Genomic DNA, 20,971 nt, shown 5'->3' on the forward strand with positions numbered 1-20,971 from the left:
TTCTAAAGCGGTGAGCGTGGCAGTGGTTGTCGAGCGTAAAGAAGAAGGAAAAGAATATCCGGTTCAACGACCAGTATATTTTATCAGCGAAGTCCTAACCCTCTCCAAACAACGCTACCCACATTGGCAGAAGCTGGTCTTTGGGGTGTTTATTGCGAGCCGGAAGTTGAAACACTACTTTCAAGAGCATCCCATCACGGTGGTCAGTTCTGCCCCCTCGGTGATATTATACAAAATCGAGAAGCGACTGGACGGATTGCTAAGTGGGCTATCGAGTTAGGACCTCACAATGTGTGATATACCCCTCGTATAGCCATTAAGTCTCAAGCACTAGTGGATTTCATCAATGACTAGATCGAGTTGCAGATTCCAGAAGACACACCTGATCACACATATTGGACCATCCATTTTGACGGGTCTAGGCAGCTGGAAGGCTCGGGGCTGGCGTGGTGTTGACCTCGCGTCAAGGTGACAAATTCTGCTATGTCCTCCGACTCATGTTTCCATGTACCAACAATGCGACAGAATATGAAGCTCTGCTTCATGGGTTGCGACTCACCAAAGAGATGAATCTCACCTGAGTCAGATGTTTGGGCGACTCAGATCTAGTGGCACATCAGGTTTCTCGCACTTGGGATTCGAGAGATCCCTTGATGGCGGCTTATAGGCGAGCTGTGTCGGACGTGGTTGGTCATTTTCATGGTTATCAGGTGGATCACATTGATCCTCGACTTAATGAAGCGGCAGATGCCCTTTCACGTCTCGGTTCACAACGTAAGCCGGTTCCCCCCAATGTCTTTTTGGATGTGTTGCATAACCCATCGGTAAGGTTGCCTTCAGAAGAAGATTTAGCGGTGCCAGACCCTGAGTCTCAACTTGTGGCGGCTCTCCGTGCTACCCCGGATTGGGCAGTTCCCTACATGGCATATCTCACACTAGGCGAGTTACCCACTGACGAGTTGTTGGCCCGCCAAATCGTCCGTCGATGCAAGTCCACGGTCATACATAACGACGAGTTGGATAAGCGAAGCACTTCAGGAGTATTTCAAACATGCGTCTCTTCCAAGGAAGGATGTGCGATTCTCAATGCAATTCATGCAGGCGACTGTGGTCATCATGTCGGGTCACGCTCCCTAGTGTCCAAAGCTTTTAGGCATGGGTTTTATTGGCTGATGGCTCATGCAGATGCTGAAGATATAGTTCGCTGATGTGATGGTTGCCAAAAATTTGGACGACAGATGCATGTGCCGGCTCAGGAATTACGGATGATTCCAATCACATGGCCGTTTGCCGTCTGGGGGCTGGACATGGTTCGTCCTTTCAAGATGTCGTCCAAAAAAAAGACTCACCTATTGGTGGCGGTTGACAAGTTTACCAAGTGGGTTGAAGCACAGCCGGTTAGTAGCTGTGATGGAGACACATCTGTCAAATTCCTGAAAAAGTTGATCTTCCGCTTCAGATATCCTCATAGTATCATTACTGATAATGGTACTAATTTATCAAAAGGTGGAATGCAAGAGTTTTGTGGAAGGGAGCATATCCGGCTTGACGTTTCTGCAGTCACACACCCCCAGTCTAATGGACAGGCAGAGATGGAAAATCAAGAAATATTGTGAGGAATCAAGCCCCGGCTTATGGTACCTCTGGAACGTACCCCGGGATGTTGGGTTGAAGAACTGCCCTCAGTTTTATGGAGCATCAGAACCACCCCAAATTGCTCTATGGGTATTACTCCCTTTTTCTGGTCTACGGGGCACAGGCAGTATTGCCAAGTGACATGATACGTCCATTTTGCATCATGTTTTCATGTTGATATTTATCGCTTCTTTGGCTGTTATTTCACTTCATGGTACAATTCTTATGCCTTTTATCTCTTATTTTGCAAGGTTTACATGAAGAGGGAGAATGTCGGCAACTGGAATTCTGGCCTAAAAGTGGAGCAAAGTTGAGATACCTATTCTGCGCAACTCCAAACGCCGTAAAAATCAACGAGGATTTTTTTCCCGATTTATCAAAAATACCGGGCCGAAGAAGTGCCAGAGGGGCACCAGGGGGTGCCCACAAGCCTGCACAGCGTGGCCACCCCCCAGGCCGCGCCATGAGGGCTTGTGGGCAGCCCACTGGCCCACTTGCCCCCCTCTTTTGCTATATGAAGGGTTTCGTCCAGGAAAAAAAATCAAGGAGGAGCTTTTTCGTGGATTTGCCGCCGCCATGAGGTGGAACTTGAGCAAAACCAATCTAGAGCTCCGGCAGGACGATACTGCCGGGGAAACTTCCCCCCCGGAGGGGGAAATCGTCGCCATCGTCATCACCAACACTCCTCTCATCGGAGGGGACTCGTCACCATCAACATCTTCATCAGCACCATCTCATCTCCAAACCCTAGTTCATCACTTGTAACCAATCTCCGTCTTGCGACTCTGATTGGTACTTGTAAGGTTGCTAGTAGTGTTGATTACTCTTTGTAGTTGACGCTAGTTGGATTATTTGGTGGAAGAGTTTATGTTCAGATCCTTGATGCTACTCATTACCTCTCTGGTCATGAATATGATTATGCTTTGTGAGTAGTTACTTTTGTTCCTGAGGACATGGGATAAGTCATGCTAATAGTAGTCATGTGAATTTGGTATTCGTTCGGTAATTTGATATGTTGTATGTTGTTTTTCCTCTAGTGGTGTTATGTGAACGTCGACTACATAACACTTCACCATTATTTGGGCCTAGAGAAAAGCATTGGGAAGTAGTAAGTAGATGATGGGTTGCTAGAGTGACAGACGCTTAAACCCTAGTTTATGCGTTGCTTCGTAAGGGGCTGATTTGGATCCACTAGTTTAATGCTATGGTTAGACTTTGTCTTAATTCTGGTTTCCTAGTTGCGGATGCTTGCGAGAGGGGTTAATCATAAGTGGGATGCTTGTACAAGTAAGGGCAGTACCCAAGCGCTGGTCCAGCCACATATCAAACTATCAAATTAAAACGCGAATCATATGAACATGATGAAACTAGCATGACAGAAATTCCCGTGTGTCCTCGGGAGCGTTTTTCCTCCTATAAGACTTTGTCCAGGCTTGTCCCTTGCTACAAAAGGGATTGGGTCACTTTGCTGCACCGTTGCTACTTTTGTTACTTGTTGCTCGCTACGAATCATCTCACCACACAATCACTTGTTACCGACAATTTCAGTGCGTGCAGATTTTTCCTTGCAGAAAACCACTTGTGAGATCCTTCTGCTCCTCGTTGGGTTCGGCACTCTTCCTTATCAAAAGTACTATGATTGATCCTCTATACTTGTGGGTCATCAAGACTCTTTTTTGGTGCCGTTTCCGGGGAGTGAAGCACCTTTGGTAAGTGGAACTTGGTAAGGAAACATTCATATAGTGTGCTGAAATTTATTGTCACTTGTCACTATGGATACTAATCCTTTGAGGGGCTTGTTCGGGGTATCTTCACCTCGAACGGAAGCACAAATAGTTGCTCCTCAACCTGCTGCACCTACTGAAAATAGTTGCTTTGAATTTCCTTCGGGTATGCTTGAGAAACTGCTGGCTAATCCTTTTACAGGAGATGGAACATCACATCCAGACTTGCATCTAATCTATGTAGATGAAGTTTGTGGTTTATTTAAGCTTGCAGGTTTGCCCGAGGATGAGGTCAAGAAGAAGGTCTTTCCTTTATCTTTGAAGGATAAGGCGTTGACATGGCATAGGCTATGTGATGATACTGGATCATGGGACTACAATTGGTTGAAATTGGAAACTTCCCTCCTATAAATACCCAAGGTGTGGGGCTGATTTGAGACACGAAAACTCTCTCTCTCGGCGCAGCCCTTCCTCTCTCTTTCCTCGTCCTCCGCATAGCTTAGCAAAGCTCCGCCACAGAACCACGTAACTCCACCGCCACCACGTCGTCGTGCTGCCGGAGTTCTTGGTGATGGTTGTTTGATCCTGCTGGAAAAAGACAGAAACGTTTTGCTCATGAGATTATTTTTCTTTTTTATTCAGAAAGAGCTTTTGAATTGATTCGTATTGCTTCTGGTTGATATGCCTTTTGCCGAGGCAGTCGTAATGTTTCAGAATTTTTGAGGTACCAGAAGTATATGAAGTATACAGATTGCTACAGACTGGTCTGTTTTTGACAGATTCTGTTTTTATTGAGTTGGTTGCTTGTTTTGATGAAACTATGAATAGTATAGGGGTGTACTAGCCATGTAAAAGTGAGAATACAGTAATCTAACACCAATATAAATAGACATCAAGATTGCTACAGTACCTAAAGAGGTGGCAGTTTGTTTTCTTGTGCTAATGATATCATGAGCTTCTGTTTAAGTTTTGTGTTGTGAATTTCTCAAGTTTTGGGCGATGTTCTCATGGACAAAGGGATAAACAGTGGCAAGAGATCAAGCTTGGGGATGCCCAAGTCATCCCAAACCAAATTCAAGGACACCAAAAAGCCTAAGCTTGGGGATGCCCCGGGAAGGCATCCCCTCTTTAGTCTTCAATCCATTAGTAACATTACTTGGAGCTATAGTTTTATTCACCACATGATATGTGTTTTGCTTGGAGCATCTTGTATCGCAGGAGTCTTTTCTTTTTGTTGTGTCACAATCATTCTTGTTGCACACCTTTTGAGAGAGACATGCACTCATCGTGATTTTGCTAGAATGCTAATCGTGCTTCACTTATATCTTTTGAGCTAGGTAATTTTGCTCTATGTGCTTCACTTAGATCTTTTAGAGCACGGCGGTGCATGACTTGGTAGTTAGTTTGTGCTATGAAAGTAGTCCCAAAGGAGATAGGTACCCAAAGAGGATACAAAAACCTCCATCTTCATGTGCATTGAGTAGAGAGAGAAGTTTTGATTCCTCTCAATTAGTTTTGAGACGCGGATTTGGTAATATTAAGAGTTATGTTAGTAGGGTGTTGTGAATCTAGAAATACTTGTGTTGAAGTTAGTGATTCCCGTAACATGCACGTATGGTGAACCTCTATGTTAGGAAGTCGGAGCATAATTGATCTATTGATTTTCATCCTTTGTGTTGCGGTCGGGATCGGGCGATGGTTTACACCTACCAACCCTTCCCCTAGGAGTATGCGTTTAACACTTTGTTTAGATTACTAAAAAAAACTTTCACAACAAGTATGCGAGTTCTTCATGACTAATGAGAGTCCATGGTATAGATGCACTTTCACCTTCCACCATTGCTAGAGTCTCTAGTGCCGCGCAACTTTCGTCGGTGCACAAACCCACCATATGCCTTCCTCAAAATAGCCACCATATCTACCTACTATGGCATTTTGATAGCCATTCCGAGGTATATTACCATGCAACTCCCACCGTTCCGTCTCATGACTTGTGCCGTCAATCTCATATTGTCTTTGCATCATCGTAAGATAGCTAGCGAGATGTTTCAACGTCATACGCCATGCTAGATCGTTGCACATCCCAGTACACTGCCGAAGGCATTTCCTATGGAGTCGTCATCGTTCTGAGCTTTGAGATGTGAGTAAATAAAAGTGTGATGATCATCATTATTAGAGCATTGTCCCATGTGAGGAAAAAAGAGAGGCCAAAGTTGCCCACATAAAAAAAGGCCAAAGAGCCCAAATAAAAAAAGAGAGAAAAAGAGAGAAGGGACAATGCTACTATATTTTCCACACTAGTGCTTCATAATAGCACCATGTTCTTGATGATTGAGAGCCTCTTGCTTTGTCACCACCATATAATAGTGGGAATCTTAATTATATAACTTGGCTTGTATATTCCAAGGATGGGATTCCTCAAATTGCCCTAGGTCTTCGTGAGCAAGCAAGTTGGATGCACATCCACTAGTTCTCCTTTTGAGCTTTCACATACTTATAGCTTTCGTGCATCCTTTGTATGGCAATCCCTACTCATTCACATTGACATCTATTAATGGGCATCTCCATAACCCTTTGATATGCAGAGTCAATGTGACCATCTCCTCCTTTTTTGTCTCACAACCACCACCACACTCTATTCCACCTATAGTGCTATATCCATGGCTCACGCTCATGTATTGCATGATAGTTGAAAAAGGTTTGAGAAAGTAAGAGTGCGAAAACAATTACTTGGCCAATTCCGGGGTTGTGCGTGATTTAAATTAGTTGTGTGGGGATGATGGAGCATATCCAGACTATATGATTTTGCAGGGATAACTTTCTTTGGCCTTGTTATTTTCAAAGTTCTTGATTACCTTGCTAGTTTGCTTGAAGTATTATTGTTTTCATGTCAATAGCAAACTATTGTTTTGAATCTTACGGATCTGAACATTCATGTCACATGAAAGAAGTTACAAAGGACAACTATGCTAGGTAGCATTCCACATCAAAAATTCAGTCTTTATCACTTCCCTACTCTAGGACGAGCATCAGTTAAGCTTGGGGATGCTTGATACGTCTCCAACGTATGTGTAATTTTTGATAGTTTCATGATATTATCTTGTCAAACTTTGGACGTTTTGTATGCCTTTTATATCTTTTTTTGGGACTAACTTATTAACTCAGTGCCAAGTGCCAGTTCCTGTTTTTTCCGTGTTTTTGACCCAAAAAGATTTTTTCCGGAACAGAAGATACGCAGAAAGCTTGGGAACCAAGGCAGGAAGTCCCGGGGAGGCCACAAGCCCTCATGGCGTGGACAGGGGGGCCCGTGCCTCCTAGGCTTGTGGGCTCCCTGGGCCTTCCCTGCCCTAGCTCCTTCGCCTATAAATTCGCTAAAATCCCTACAAAAATAGAGAGCCCCATGAAAATACCTTTCTGCCGCCGCAATCTTCTGTCTCTGCAAGATCCAATCTGGGGCATGTTCTGGTGCCCTGCCGGAGGGGAGATTCGGATACAGAGGGCTTCTTCACCAACACCATGACCTCTCCGATGACGCGTGAGTAGTTCACCATAGACCTACGGGTCCATAGCTTGTAGCTAGATGGCTTCTTCTCTCTCTTGGATCTTCAATACAAAGTTCTCCATGATTTTCATGGAGATCTATCCGATGTTATCTTCTTTTGCGGTGTGTTTGTCAAGATTCGACGAATTGTGGATTTATGATCAGATTATCTATGAATCTTATTTGAGTTTCTTCTGATCTCTCTTATGCATGATTTCATATCCTTGTAATTCTCTTCGAGTTGTGGGTTTTGTTTGGCCAACTTGATCTATGATTCTTGTAATGGGAGAAGTGCTTGGTTTTTGGGTTCATACCGTGCGGTGACCTCACCCAGTGACAGAAGGGGTAGCGAGGCACGCATCGTGTTGTTGCCATCAAGGGTAAAAAGATGGGGTTTTTCATCATTGGTTTGAGTTTATCCCTCTACATCATGTCATCTTGCTTAAGGCGTTACTCTGTTCGTCATGAACTCAATACAGTAGATGCATGCTGGATAGCGGTCGATGTGTGGAGTAATAGTAGTAGATGCAGAATGTATCGTTCTACTTGTCTCGGACGTGATGCCTATATGTATGATCATTGCCTTAGATATCGTCATGACTTTGTGCGGTTCTATCAATTGCTCGACAGTAATTTGTTCACCCACCATAATATTTGCTATTTTGAGAGAAGCCTCTAGTGAACACTATGGCCCCCGGGTCTACTTCACAATATATTTTCAGCCTTACACTTTTACTTCGTTGCACTTTCCGCCTTCAGATCGCACTTTGCAATTAATCTTGAAGGGACTGACAACCCCTTTATAGCGTTGGGTGCAAGCTCTTTTTTGTTTGCGCAGGTACTCTGGACTTGAAGCGATTCTCCTACTGGATTGATACCTTGGTTCTCAAACTGAGGGAAATACTTACTGCTCCTGTGCTGCATCACCCTTTCCTCTTCAAGGGAAAACCAACGCAAGCCGAGTCTCCGTCAACGTGCCAATTTCTGGCGCTGTTGTTTGAGAAGTAGTAGGGGGGAGGTAATCCCCCGTGGATAGTGATACGTCCCAAACGTATCTATAATTTCTGCTTGTTCCATTATCTTTTGGGTGACATTGTTATATGTTTTGCTACACTTTTATATCAATTTACACATATTTGGACTAACCTATTAACTTAGTGCACCCAGTGCTAGTTTTTGTGTGCTGATGTCTATTTTGCACGGGGTTTTACCCAATTTTCCAAAGCCCGAAAAATTCCAAGAAAAATATATAAAAAGTCAGCGAAACAGAAGCTTCTAGATCACCGAAGATGGGCCAGAGGGGGGCCAGGGGCTGCCCAGGCGACCTGCTGGCGCGGCCTGGCCCTAGGCCGAGCCAGGAGGCCGCCTGGGTGGGCCCCACCTCCCCCAGTGCGCTCCTTTGGCCTATATTTAGTCCTCCGAGAGGAAACCCTTCCACAACTTCCAGAATCGTGAATTTCTCCGTCGTTCCACCGCCGCAGCGCTTCCGAGATCGGCTGCGTCAGGAGACCTCTTCCCGGCACCCTGCCAGAGGGAGGATTGACCTTCACGAGCTTCTCCACCGCCATGGACGCTTCCCGGACGTGTCGTGAGTAGTCCTCCTTGGACCATGGGTCCATGACCAGTAGCTATGTGATGTCTTCTCTCCAATCTTGTGCTTCAATGGTTAGTCCTTGTGAGCCGCCGTACATGATCAAGGCATCTATGTAATTCTCTTGCTATTGCTATGCTCGGTTTGTTGGGATCCGATGGATTATGAGATTATGTTCAAGTTGTTATGAGTTATATATTTGATTATCCTTTTATATTATGTTCCTTAGTGATTCATGCATGTTCTTCATTACTATTTATTGCTTTGTTTGAGTAGTAGACTGTAACTCCAAGAGGGAGCGTTACACATGATTGTGGGTTCATGCCCCTCGATGTCTAGCTTGAGTGACAAAAACATGAGACTAGGGGATGTGATGTTGCCACGAGGGAGAAAAAACGGTGCTTGTGACCACGGTTGCAAGGATTGTTTACCTTACGCATAGTTCATTAATGTAGTTGTCCGTTGCTTTGAGTTTACACTTTGGGTGGGGCTCGCAACTTAATACCGGCGAGATGTTCTGGATAGATATCTCAAGGTGGATGATTAGTAAGTAGATGCTGATGAATAAACGATCTACTTGTCTTGGTGTACTGCCCATTACTATTGAACCTCTAACTTTCAAGTAGCATAATTAGCATTGCGATGCGTTCATAATTCTGTCAATTGCCCAACCGTGATTTGTTTACCCAAGCACAATTGTTTATCGTCTTTTGGGAGAGAGACATCACTAGTGAACATCATGTGACTCCGGTCCATATCACCATCATTGTTTACACCTCCATCATTTACCGTTTTCATTTACTTTTCTGTTGCAATCACTATTACTTCCCCGCTTGTGTTTTGATCCCTTGCAAACTACAAGGCCGAAGAGATTGAAAACCTCTCTGTACTCATTGGGAGAAAAGTTATTTGTGTGTGTGCATGTCCATGTCTTCTGCTAGCGCCAGGGTGGAATATACCTACTTGTTGATCCTAGGAGTCCTCCTGGTTCGATAAACCTTACAGTTCCCGTGTAAGGGAAAACTTGCTGCTGACTACATCTCAACCTTCCACTTGGGGTAACCAACGAGGTGCAAGAAGTATATACATCATCTCGTCATCAAGCAATGTTTTCTGGCACCGTTGCCGGGGACTCCAGTCTTCAAGATAGGGGAGTTGCACACTATCCTTTACCTTTGCTTTTTAGTCTTGTTAGTTTGCTTTTTAGTTTTTGCTTTAGAGTCTTATACCAAAAACCACAAAAAAATAAGTTACTTAGTTCTTGCTTGTTGTTGCTGCTGTGGGTTCCACTGAGAACACTAAGTTGTGTGACTCCACTAGTTAGGCTTATGGAAAACTGCACTCTTAGTTCGTTGCTTGGGGAAGACCGCTTTACCACACCCGTGGTATAAAAGTCTCCTCCACCTACTGAATGTATCCCATTCAAAATACCACTTGGGATAACTGAAATAATTAGGAATGATTGTTATGCAGGAGATGGAACAGTCAATCCTAGTATTCATTTGTTGAAACTTACATAACTTTCTGAGTTGTTTAAGATTTCAGGTTTGACAAGAGATGGAGTCATGAGGAAGTTATTTGCCTTGTCACTGAAAGGAAAAGCATTGGAATGGTATAGGCTGTTGGAAATATGCCCTAGAGGCAATAATAAATTGGTTATTATTATATTTCCTTGTTCATGATAATCGTTTATTATCCATGCTAGAATTCTATCGATTGGAAACTCAAATACATGTGTGGATACATAGACAACACACTGTCCCTAGTGAGCCTCTAGTTGACTAGCTCGTTGATCAAAGATGGTCAAGGTTTCCTGGCCATAGGCAAGTGTTGTCACTTGATAACGGGATCATATCATTAGGAGAATGATGTGATGGACAAGACCCAAACTATAAACGTAGCATATGATCGTGTTAGTTTATTGCTACTGTTTTCTGCATGTCAATGTATCTGTTCCTATGACCATGAGATCATGCAACTCCCGGACACTGGAGGAATGCATTGTGGGTTATCAAACGTCGCAACGTAACTGGATGACTATAAAGGTGCTCCACAGGTATCTCCAAAGGTGTCTGTTGGGTTGGCATGGATCAAGACTGGGATTTGTCACTCCATGTGACGTAGAGGTATCTCGGGGCCCACTCGGTAATACAACATCACAATAAGCCTAGCAAGCAATGTGACTAAGGAGTTAGTCATGGGATCCTGTAGTACAGAACGAGTAAAGAGACTTGCTGGCAATGAGATTGAACTAGGTATAAAGATACCGACGATCGAATGTTGGGCAAGTAACATACCGAAGGATGAAGGGAACATCATACGGGATTAACTGAATCCTTGACATAGAGGTTCATCGGATAGAGATCTTTGTAGAATATGTGGGAGCCAATATGGACATCCAGGTCCCACTATTGGTTATTGACCGGAGAGTGTCCCAGGTCATGTCTGCATAGTTCTCGAACCCGCAGGGTGTGCACACTTAATGTTCGGTGATGTTTCAGTATAGTTGAGTTATAGGTGTTGGTGACCGAAGGTTTTTAAGAGTCCCGAATGAGATCCCGGACATCACGAGGAGCTCCGGAATGGTCCGGAGGTAAAGATTGATATATATGAAGTCCTGTTTTGGTCATCGGAAAAGTTTCGGGCTCATCGGTAGTGTACAGGGAGTGCCGGGAGGGGTGCCGGTGATCATCGGGAGGGGTGTCACTCCCCAAGGGGCCTCATGGGCTGTGGGTAGAGATAAATCAGCCCCTAGTGGGCTGGAATAAGTTCCCACTAAGGCCCATAAGGTTTTAGAAGGAAAACAAACACAAGGTGGAAAGAATTTCCAAGTGGGAAGGAGGAATCCTACTCCAAATAGGATTGGAGTAGGACTCCTCCTCTCTCCCTTGTGCAAGAGAGAGAAAAAAGGCTGCCCTAGGGCAAAACCCTCTCCCTCCTCTCCTCCTATATATACTAAGGGTTTTGAGGGTTTTTGACATAACACAAAACAACCACGTATTGCCCTCCCTCTCTAGATTTGTTTCTCCTCTAGTTTCAATGGTGCTTAGGCGAAGCCCTGCTGGAATAGCATCACCACCACCACCATGCCGACGTGCTGGAGAACTCATCTACCTCTCTGCCCCCTCTTGCTGGGTCAAGAAGGTGGAGATCATCATCGATCTGTACGTGTGCGGAACGCCGAGGTGCCGTCCATTCGGCACTTGATCGGGACGGATCATGGGACGTTCGTGGGACGGATTGTGAAGACGTACCACTACATCAACCACGTTTATTAGCGCTTCCGCTTAGCGATCTACAAGGGTATGTGGATCCGATCTCCCTCTCATAGATGATCATCACCATGATAGGTCTTCGTGTGCGTAGGAATTTTTTTGTTTCACATGCAACGTTCCCCAACAGTGGCATTATGAGAAAGGTTCATGCGTAGATGATATCTCGAGTAGAACACAAAAGAGTTTGTGGGTGTTGATGTTCAATTTTCTGCCCTCCTTAGTCTTTTCTTGATTCGGCGATATTGTTGGATTGAAGCGGCCCAGACCAACCTTACTCGTACGCTTAGGAGAGACCGGTTTCATCGACTAACATGCAACTTGTTGCATAAAGATGACTGGCGGGTGCCTATTTCTTCAACTTTAGTTGAATCGGATTTGATCGAGGCGGTCCTTGGAGAAGGTTAAATAGCAATTTGCATATCACCGTTGTGGCTTTGCGTAAGTAAGATGCGATCATACTAGATACCCATAGCAGCCACGTAAAACATGCAACAACAAATTAGAGGACGTCTAACTTGTTTTTGCAGGGTATGCATGTGATGTGATATGTCCAAAGACATTATGTGATATATTGGATGTATGAGATGATCATGTTATAATTATTTTCCTTCTTATTCTTCTTCTTCTTCTTCTTCTTCTTCTAATCTTCTTCTTCTCCTCCTTCTAACTTTCTTACTCTCATTTTGCACATTTGGTTCGCTTCATGGAAGGTGGCATTGATGGGCTGCTATTGTTTCCTTTTTGTCGATTTGTATGGATGAACATTGTGATGTTTCAAAATATGTGTATATATGGATGAACTATGTGAAAATATTTGTTGTCTTGCTTAATATTTTCACGATGATGTTGGAATCTACATATATGATGTCTGAATCTACATATATGATGTTTGAAATTATATATATCATATATGATGTCTGAATCTACATATATGATGTCTGAATCTACATATGCTTCTTCTATGATGTCTGAATCTACATATATGATGTTTGAAATTATATATATCATAGAAGTATTCTGAAAATGCATGGAAATAACTGAAAACAGACAAAACAGTGACAATACAGGCATTTTGCTATCTGCCAGCACACGGCAAAGGCCTTTGTCGTCTGCCAACTGATGGCAAAGGTGCCATATGGCACCCACCTGTGCAACCTTAGAGCAGCACGTCTGACCTATATGGTCACTTTGTCGTGTGCTATTGCCCACGACATACAGCAAAGGGATCTCCCCTGGCAGACGGCAAAGGGACGCCCCTGGAAAACGACAAAGGAAGACGGCAAAGGAGACGCCCCGACAAACGGCAAAGAAGGTCTTTACCGTGCCTAGCTATGGCGAAAATTTTGCCGTCCGCTGGAGGATGGCAAAGATCTTTGTCGTCTGTGGAATGGTCCTTTGCCATCCGCTATGGCTGACGACAAAGAAGCTGATTCATGTAGTGTTACGTGTAACAGCTACCTTGGTGCCATGAATTATAAAAATTACTAGCAAACATTGCTCATATACTCTTTTACACTCTCTTTACATATACTCCCTCCGTCCGAAAATACTTGTACGAGGAATGGATGTATCTAGATGTATTTTAGTTCTAGATACATCCATTTCTATCATTTTTGCAACAAGTAATTCCAGACGAAGGGAGTATATCTTTCCTCCTCATTGGCGCCAAAGGGTAAATTTGTTCAATAAAATATAAAGTGAATCAGCTCATAGACCAGGGGCTTGGATGGAAATACCGCCCCAAGCACTACCCCGTCGCTACCTTTTTTTAAGTGTTCGGTTTCTTTGATATTGATTTATATGCATCGGTTCCGAATTATGTCTTGGGTCAATATTTGGGTTGCCTCGTTCCTATGCTTACCCCCTTACGTTCTGCTAGTTTGGCTAAAGGGGTAAAGGCAGAACCCCTGTGATTGTATTCCGAGCTGGCCTGGCTAAAAATACCTGAGTGGAGAAAGCGAAAACCGACTGTCATAATAAGCTAGAACTGGTGTGCAATCCAAGCTTAAGTACTAAAGTCCGATGGAGGTTTTATTCCATGTCATATGGAGGGTTTTGCACCTTTGCAAACCTTGTGGTAACTATTTCAAAATCTGCTTTATATGATTACCCCAAAAAACTGGGGGCTCGCCACTGAATTGAAGCTCCTAAGGTAAAGTGAAAGCACTAAAGCCGCATAGTCCGATTGCCTCATTTCCTTCACACACTACTGCCTCCGGGCACCGATATATCAGCTAAGGGTCACAGTGCGGATGTCAAAACACCCTTTGTAGTCTCTCCATGGGGGCTGAAGCCGACGACTAGAAACTTTCAAATTAAACAGCCAAACAGGAGTAAAAAATAATACAAAGTGCATTACACTGGGACAAGCTTCATAATATAAATTGTTCCAAGGCACACTACAATATCCCTACTCATAAATTACATCTTTCGAATGTTTGGATTCTATCCCTCAAGCACCCTCCGTCGCGGCACAGAAATAAAGCTCTAGACGCATGACCTCCTTTCCAGGAGGTGGAGGTGCGGTTGCCATCGTAAGGGGCTTTACCCCTAGCCAGTGCATTGATGACCCACAGGTATAGGGGACCAATCTTATTCCTTTCGATAAGTAAGAGTGTCGAACCCAACGAGGAGCAGAAGGATCTGACAAGTGGTTTTCAGCAAGGAAATATCTACAAGCACTGAAATTATCGGTAACAAGTGATTATGTGGTGAGATGATTCATAGCGAGCAACAAGTAACAAAAGTAGCAACGGTGCAACAAAGTGGCCCAATCCCTTTTGTAGCAAGGGACAAGCCTGGACAAAGTCTTATAGGAGGAAAAGCGCTCCCGAGGACACACGAGAATTTCTGTCATGGTAGTTTCATCATGTTCATATGATTCACGTTCGTTACTTTGATAGTTTGATATGTGGGTGGACCAGCGCTTGGGTACTAACCTTACTTGGACAAGCATCCCACTTATGATTAACCCCTCTCGCAAGCATCCGCAACTACAAAAGAAGAATTAAGACAAAGTCTAACCATAGCATTAAACTAGTGGATCCAAATCAGCCCCTTACGAAGCAACGCATAAACTAGGGTTTAAGCTTCTGTCACTCTAGCCAATGCCTTCCTCTAGGCACAAATAATGGTGAAGTGTTATGTAGTCAACGTTCGGATAACACCATCAGAGGAAAAACAACATACAACATGTCAAAATACTGAACGAATACCAAATTCACATGACTATTATTAGCATGACCTATCCCATGTCCTCAGGAACAAAAGTAACTACTCACAAAGCATAATCATACTCATGATCAGAGAGGTAATGAGTAGCATCAAGGATCTGAACATAAACTCTTCCACCAAATAATCCAACTAGCATCAACTACAAAGAGTAATCAACACTACTAGCAACCTTACAAGTACCAATCGGAGTCACGAGACGAAGATTGGTTACAAGTGATGAACTAGGGTTTGGAGATGAGATGGTGCTGATGAAGATGTTGATGGTGACGAGTCCCCTCCGATGAGAGGAGTGTTGGTGATGACGATGGCGACGATTTCTCCCTCCGGGAGGGAAGTTTCCCCGACAGGATTTTCCTGCCGGAGCTCTAGATTGGTTCTGCTCAAGTTCCGCCTCGTGGCGGCGGCGAAACCATGAAAAAGCTCCTCCTTGATTTTTTCCTGGACGAAACCCTCCATATAGCAAAAGAGGGGGGCAAGTGGGCCAGCAGGGTGCCCACAAGCCCCCATGTCGCGACATGGGGGGGGGGGGTGGCCGCACCGTGTAGGCTTGTGGCCACCCCTGGCGCTCCTCTGGCGCTTCTTCGGCCCAGTATTTTTGATAAATTGGGAAAAAATCCCCGTTGATTTTCACGGCGTTTCGAGTTGCGCAGAATAGGTATCTCAACTTTGCTCCACTTTCAGGCCAGAATTCCAGTTGCTAGTATTCTCCCTCTTCATGTAAACCTTGCAAAATAAGAGAGAAAAGGCATAAGAATTGTACCTGAAGTGAAATAACAACCAAAGAAGCGATAAATATCAACATGAAAACATGATGCAAAATGGACGTATCAACTCCCCCAAGCTTAGATCTCGCTTGTCCTCAAGCGAAAGCCGAGCTTAATAAATATGTCCACATGTTTAGGGAGAGAGGTGTCGACAAAACAAGATACAAACATGCATGCATCATGGTCAAGATCATAACAGCAATACCAACATAAAATCTCTCATGCTAAAGTGATAATTCCTTCACAAAGTAAAGCATGGATCAAGAACCTTACCCAGAAGTAACAACCAATAGCCTTTACTCATTGAAGCAATTGCAATTTATAACAACATCAGAATGAGTCAAATAAGAGCTTGTAAAGCAAATCCACATACTCAATCATTCTTTCCTTCTCTACAATTTCTACAACTCACGTGGTATTCATGAGATCAAAGTTTCAGCTGGACACTCAGAAAGATAGGGGCTTATAGTATTGCCTCCCAACCGCTTACCTCAAGGGTAATGTCAACAATAATAATTCATGAATGCCTACCTCCAAGTTGACATATGAATATAGATCTTTCCCAAGCATGTGACGGTAGCCAAGACAAAGGCAAAATAAGGAATTGGTGAAGATCACTGATACGTCTCCAACGTATCTATAATTTTTTATGGTTTCATGCTATTATCTTGTCAAACTTTGGATGTTTTGCATGCCTTTTATTTATTTTTTGGGACTAACTTATTAATCCAGTGACAAGTGCCAATTCCTATTTTTCCATGTTTTTGACCCATTTCAGAGGAGATTTTGAAACGGAGTCCAAACGGAAGAAAATCCCCGAAAAGATTTTTTCTGGAACGGAAGAAGATCGAGGGACTTGGGAGACAAGCCAGAAGAGCCCCAGAGGCCCCACAAGCCCCCACCCCGCGGCCAGGGGGGCTCACTATGCAGGCTTGTGGGCCCCCTGGAGGTCCCCTGACCTAGATCTTGCGCCTATATATTCCCAAATATTCCCAAAAAATCAGAGGAGCATCGTAATCACTTTTCCGCCGCCGCAAGCTTCTGTCTCCGCAAGATCCCATCTGGGGCACATCCTGGTGCCCTGTCGGAGGGGGGATTCGGACATGGAGGGCTTCTTCATCAACACCATGACCTCTCCGATGATGCGTGAGTAGTTCACCATAGACCTACGGGTCCATAGCTAGTAACTAGATGGCTTCTTCTCTCTCTTGGATCTTCAATACAAAGTTCTCCATGATCTTCATGGAGATCTATCCGATGTAATCTTCTTTTGCAGTGTGTTTGTCGAGATCCTATGAATTGTGGATTTATGATCAGATTATCTATGAATCTTATTTGAGTTTCTTCTGATCTCTCTTATGCATGATTTCATATCCTTGTAATTCTCTTCGAGTTGTGGGTTTTGTCTGGCCAACTAGATCTATGGTTCTTGCAATGGGAGAAGTGCTTGGTTTTGGGTTCATACCGTGCGGTGACCTCATCCAGTGAGAGAAGGGGTAGCGAGGCACGTATCGTGTTGTTTCCATCAAGGGTAAAAAGATGGGGTTTTCATCATTGGTTTGAGATTATCCCTCTACATCATGTCATCTTGCTTAAAGCGTTACTCTGTTCGTCATGAGCTCAATACACTAGATGCATGCTGGATAGCGGTCGATGGGTGGAGTAATAGTAGTAGATGCAGAAAGTATCGGTGTACTTGTCTCGGACATGATGCCTATATGCTAGATCATTGCCTTAGATATCGTCATGACTTTGCGTGGTTCTATCAATTGCTCGACAGTAATTTGTTCACCCACCGTATTACTTGCTATTTTGAGAGAAGGCGCTAGTGAACACTATGGCCCCGAAGGTCTACTCCACACCATATTTTCAGCCATACACTTTTTACTTCGTTGCACTTTCCGCCTTCAGATCTCACTTTGCAAACAATCTTGAAGGGATTGACAACCCCTTTGAAGCGTTGGGCGCAAACTTGTTTGTGTTTGTGCATGTACTCTGGACTTGATGAGACCCTCCTTCTGGATCGATACCTTGGTTCTCAAACTGAGGGAAATACTTACTGCTCCTGTGCTGCATCACCCTTTCCTCTTCAAGGGAAAAACCAACGCAAGCCCAATCTCCGTAAACATGTCAATTTCTGGCACTATTGTTTGAGAAGTAGCAGAAGGATTTCTGGCGCCGTTGTCGGGGAGGAAGATCAAGTCAAGAACTCATCCAAGTAAGTGTCGCAAACGCATCTCTGGCATTTACTTTGTTTACCAGTTGCCTCTCGTTTTCCTCTCCCCCACTTCACCAATTTGCCTTTTTCGTTCGCCCTTTTTCTCTCGCTTGCTTTCTGCTCGTCTGTGTGGGATAGTCTATCCTGATGGCTAGATCCACCACTTCGAACGATACCCCCGAGAGCGAAGTTCTCAATTTCAAACAAATTGAGGGAGAAAACTTAAAGGACGCTTGGTATAGGATTTGGAATGCTCAGAGTAGATCTACTCATAAGCAATCCACTACCGTCTCGCTTCACAGTTTTTATGTGGGTATTTCTCCTTGGAATAGGTATATTCTTGACACCATTGTAGGTGGAAATTTCTTGGGTAGCCATACCGTTGATTCTTACGGTGCTGTGGTAAATTTGGTAGGCTCACCCCCGCTCATGGTTAATGGAACTACCTTAACTCTAGAACATGTGATGCGTAGGCTGGACGCTATTGAAAATAAAGTTGCTACGATTGAGATCATTGAGAATTTGGATAAAAAGTTCCACAATCAAATCACTCAGTATGGATCCAAGGTGGGAATGGTTTTGAAAAATTTAGAGGAGAAGGAACCCATAGTTAATGAAAAGCTAGGTCATGATTCCGCTAGGATTGGCAAACTAGAGGATGTTATAACCAACTTGGGTTCCGCTTTTGCCGCTGTGCAGAATACTCCAAATATTGCCCACAATAAAATCACCAAGTCCGTCTTTGTTCCTAAAAGTAGTGGTGAATCATCTAGCAAGAAAGATGAAAACCTCAAGATGATAAGTGATCACTCCACTTATGGTTTGAGCACCAAAGACGACGATACGTGATTCTATCGCTTCTATGCCTAGCTAAGGGCGTTAAACAATAGCGCTTGACGGGAGGCAACCCAATGAATTTATCTTTTTCTTTCTGTTTTGTTGCGTCCGCACTTTCATAATTCTGTTGTGATTGTGTTTTTTGTGTTTGAGCCAAGCAAAGCCTTTATGATTAGTCTTGGTAATGGTTGTTTGATCCTGCTGGAAAAAGACAGAAACTTTTCGCTCACGAGATGATTTTTAATTTTTATTCAAAAGAGATTTTGAGTTGATTATTTTTTCTTCTGATTGATATGCGTTTTCCCCAGACCTTCGTAATTTTTCAGATTTTTTGAGTTACCAGAAGTATACAAAGTATACAGATTGCTATAGACTGGTCTGTTTTTGACAGATTCTGTTTTTGTTGAGTTGGTTGCTTGTTTTGATGAAACTATGGTTAGTATCGGGGGGGGGGGGGGGGTACTAGCCATGGAAAATTGAGAATACAGTATCCCATCATCAATATAGATGGAATTCAAGTTTGCTACAGTACCAAAAGAAGTGGTAGTTTGTTTTCTAGTACTAATGTTATCACAAGTTTCTGTTTAAGTTTTTGTTGTCAAGTTTTCAAGTTTTGGGTGATGTTCTCATGGACAAAGAGATAAGGAGTGGAAAGAGCTCAAGCTTGGGGATGCCCAAGGCACCCCAAGACAAATTCAAGGACACCAAAAAGCCTAAGCTTGCGGATGCCCCGGGAAGGCACCCCCTCTTTCGTCTTCAATCCATCGGTAACATTACTTGGAGCTATATTTTTATTCACCACATGATATGTGTTTTGCTTGGAGCGTCTTGTATCATAGGAGTCTTTTCTTTTTGTTGTGTCACAATCATCCTTGCTGCACACCTTTTTGAGAGAGAGAGACATGCACTCATCGTGATTTTGCTAGAATGCTCATAGTGCTTCACTTATATCTTTTGAGTTAGATACTTTTGCTCTAGTGCTTCACTTATATATTTTGAGCTAGATACTTTTTCTCTAGTGCTTCACTTATATCTTTTGAGCTAGATACTTTTGCTCTAGTGCTTCACTTATATCTTTTGAGCTAGATACTTTTGCTCTAGTGCTTCACTTATATCTTTAGAGCACGGCGGTGCGTGATTTGGTAGTTGGCTTATGCAATGAAAGTAGTCCCATGTGCTAGGTACCCAAAGAGGATGCAAAAAACCCCATCTTCATGTGCATTGAGTAGAAAGAAAAGTTTCGATTCCTCTCAATTAGTTTTGAGACATTGATTCGGGAATATTAAAAGCTATGTTAGTGGGGTGTTGTGAATCTAGAAATACTTGTGTTGAAGTTAGTGATTCCCGTAGCATGCACGTATGGTGAACCTCTATGTTAGGAAGTCGGAGCATAATTGATCTATTGATTGTCATCCTTTGTGTTGAGGTCGGGATCGTGCGATGGTTTACACCTACCAACCCTTCCCCTCGAAGTATGCGTTTAGCACTTTGTTTCGATTACTAATAAAAACTTTTGCAACAAGTATGTGAGTTCTTTATGACTAATGTTGAGTCCATGGTATAGATTCACTTTCACCTTCCACCATTGCTAGCATGTCTAGTGCCGCACAATTCTCGCCGGTGCACAAACCCACCAAATTCCTTCCTCAAAACAGCCACCATACCTACCTACTATGGCATTTTCATAGCCATTCCGAGATATATTGCCATGCAAGTACCACCGTTCCGTCTCATGACTTGTGCCGTCACTCTCATATTTCCATTGCATGATCATACTAGATCGTTGCACATCCCGGTACACCGCCGGAGGCATTTCCTATGGAGTTATCATCATTGTGATCTTTGAGCTTTGAGTAACTAAAAGTGTGGTGATCATCATTATTAGAGCATTGTCCCATCTGAGGAAAAAAGAGGCCAAAGAGCCCAAAAACAAAAAAAAGCGAGAAAAGAAAAGAAAGAGGCCTAAGAGCCCAAATATAAAAAAAGAAATGAGAGAAAAAGAGAGAAGGGACAATGCTACTATCTTTTTCCACACTTGTGCTTGATATTAGCACCATGTTCTTCATGATTGAGAGCTTCTCACTTTGTCACTACCATATGCTAGTGGGAATCTTTTATATAACTTGGCTTGTATATTCCAATGATGGGCTTC

This window comes from Hordeum vulgare, chromosome 1H, assembly GCF_904849725.1.
Source record: "Hordeum vulgare subsp. vulgare chromosome 1H, MorexV3_pseudomolecules_assembly, whole genome shotgun sequence".
Taxonomy (NCBI): Eukaryota; Viridiplantae; Streptophyta; class Magnoliopsida; order Poales; family Poaceae; genus Hordeum; species Hordeum vulgare.